The sequence below is a fragment of the Nannospalax galili genome, unplaced genomic scaffold, assembly GCF_000622305.1.
Source record: "Nannospalax galili isolate Female #2095 unplaced genomic scaffold, S.galili_v1.0 scaffold550, whole genome shotgun sequence".
Taxonomy (NCBI): Eukaryota; Metazoa; Chordata; class Mammalia; order Rodentia; family Spalacidae; genus Nannospalax; species Nannospalax galili.
The window spans coordinates 381,716-384,759 of record NW_008329138.1 but is presented as its reverse complement, the minus strand read 5'-3'; positions in this window follow the sequence as shown (position 1 = coordinate 384,759).

Genomic DNA, 3,044 nt, shown 5'->3' with positions numbered 1-3,044 from the left:
GACAACTGCAGAAATTACAAACATCTTCCAATTTTCTTTTATTATCTGAGTACTCCTAAGAATGATTATTAAAACTATTACTTAACTATTGAGGCCATGGACCCCTAAGATGGAGAAGGGGGAACAGAGTAACGCCAGATTGAGTTTCTGACCCCAGCAATAAGTCTCCACTTCTTTGTTCTTTGTGTTTGTTTTTTGTTTTTTTTTTTACCCAGCAGTAAGATTCTATTTCTCTAAAACATGACCTTCCCATGCAGTCAGTCTCTCTGTACCTGTAATTTCACAGAGAACAGAAGGTTGATGCACCCACTCTTACCCCAATCAACAATTACAGAGACTCAGTCACTGCTACATACGGGATATTTAGATACCTTTAAGCCAATAGAAAGATAGAGGGAGGGTGACTACCCTGTAGGACACCCTAAACTCAAATAAAACCCCCAACTTCCTTAGAATTAGTGGTCTCCCAGCTCTGGGGTACCTCCTCTACACTAGATGTCTGTAATGAGAGAGAGGGGAAGGGAGAAAGAGAGAGAAAGAGAAAGTCGGGAATTTTGTGTAATTGGAGGATGGAGAGCCTAGCCTTAGCTTAAAGCCAGAGACATCAAAGTTATATGTCCAGAGTGGCAGAGATAAGAAAGAGCATTGTTTATAAATTTCTGATACAGGTTCACGAGGCTGAGACCAAAGCAGGAGAGGTGTGGCCTGATTTCTCTAGGATGGGATCTGGTCCTAAAGCAACAAGCCCATTAGCTAACAATTTGTATGCATGCAATCTTTATCTTTATATTTTCAGTGTGGATGAAAGTAATTGTATACATACAATCTTAATTGTATTCTAATAGATTTGGAGTGAAAAATCCATAGAAGACTAAGACAGGAAAGGCCAGAAGTCAGACCAGGCACCAACAAAAGAAATGGGCTCAGGAGAACTGAGAGTTCTGAGGGTGTGACCGGTTTGTGTCAGGACTGGGCATGAGGAGCAGGACGCGCTGGTGACCTGAGCACACTTTTAACCTGGGCTGTTTGGAGACAGTATGCCTATGAACAATGTTTTCTCTTTGAAGGAGATCTTTACTCATAGCAGGTACTCTTTTTAAGTTGCTTACTGTCATTCGCAAAGCATAGTTGGTCACTCAGCAGAGCTAAAGAAGCAGCAGCCCTTGCTGTTCCAAAAAGGTTTCTGGGTAGTTATACCATCATAGCTGTCAAAAAAACATAAGAGCCCTGATTTAACTTCTTCAGTGTGTTACTTAATTACGTTTTGATTTAGGCTAAAATTGTGTCCACCTCTTCTATCTGAATACTGCCCTGCCTGCTTTCAGGGCCAGTCATAAACACATGGCCATGAATAGCACTCACTGTTTCCCCTTGCTTTTCCCACTGAGCCAGCTGCTCCTGGGAGTTCAAGTGTCAGTGTTAGTGCTACAGAGATGCTCCAAGAGCTCCCTAATAACGCAGAGACTCGGGGCCACTCGTTGCTGAGGTTGACAGCTGAACACAGCTCAAGGGAACTGGATGTGCAAGAGAAGCCAGAAGAAGAGGGTGACTGATGCTTTGAGATGCAAGGATAACTGCCAGTGAAAATAGCTAGGACCACGACACTGCCAGGCTAGGTGACCAGGCCAGGCTAGGTGACCAGGCCAGGCTAGGTGACCATGCCAGGCTAGGTGACCAGGTTAGGCTAGGTGACCAGGTTAGGCTAGGTGACCAAGTTAGGGTAGGTGACCAGGTTAAGCTAAGTGACCAGGCCAGACTAGGTGACCAAGTTAGGCTAGGTGTCCAGGTTAGCCTAAGTGACCAGGCTAAGGCAAGGAAATATGTCCATCATTTGGGCAAAGGAAAATAAAACTCAGGTTAAGAAACAGAAGCAAAGGTTTTGATTTATTTATATTTTTCTTTCATGGACATATTTAATCAGGATGGTAAGAATTAGAAGTCAATTTTGCCTTCTGGGACTCAGAACCAGGGGTCATACGTGACGAAGGCTGAGAACCTACCAACTGTTTGGCTTTCCCTCACAGAAATGATTTCACAGCCGGACAAGTGCCTACAAGTAGCTCCTTTCTAATAGCCTCTAGAATTGCAAAAATATTCTTAGAAGAGGAATCTTCATACACATTTCTAAATTATTTTTACTTATAGTAAACTTCAGATAATGCAAATTTTCCTTTCTTATCTATTGTTAAATATGTAGTTCAGAACTGTTAAATGCACTCAATCGCCATTACTACACTCACAAGCATCTCTCCAGATCCCTTCCTCTTGGGGCAACTCCTTACCCCCTTGTCCTAGGACTTGGCAGCTGCCATTCTATTTTCTGTCTCTGAACAAGGCTACTTCAGGCACCTCATGCCAGGGAAATCTTACAGTCTTTCTTGTGTGATTGCCTTATCTCACCCAGGAAAACAGTCTCAGAGTTCATCCACACTGTAGTATGCATCTCTCTTCTTTATCTGGAGGTGGTAGGACATTGCATAACATGCGTATGCCAGATTTTATTCATCGATTCATCTGGTGCTGGAGACTTGGCTGCTTTGACATTTAATAAACAGTGTTGTTAGCATAGGTATAGGCTTCAGTTTGCTTTTCTGTTGCTGTGATAAATACCATGATAAAATCAGCTTGGGGAGGAAAGAGTCTGCTTGGCTTAAGGATTACAGCCCATCAAGGAGTGAAGCTGAGGCAAGAAATCATGGGAGGAGCTTGAAGCAGAAACAGAAGCAGAAACCACAGAGAAACGCTTCTTCCTGGCTTGCTACCACTCCCCATGTGTCCCGGTGCCCCCAGCTTGGCTTGCTCAGTTACTTACTTTCTTATAGCCCAGGCCCATCTGTCTAGGGATGGCACTGCCCACAGTGGGCTGGACCGTCCTCCATCAACTATCAACTAAGAAAATGTCTCACAGACATGTCAAGGCCATTCCAGTGGAAGACATTTGTCTGTTGAGGGTTCTTCTTCCCAGGTCTCCAGATTTTGTCAAGTTGACAAACACTATTCAGCACTACACACACACAAATACACACAAATTTTATGTGTCTCAA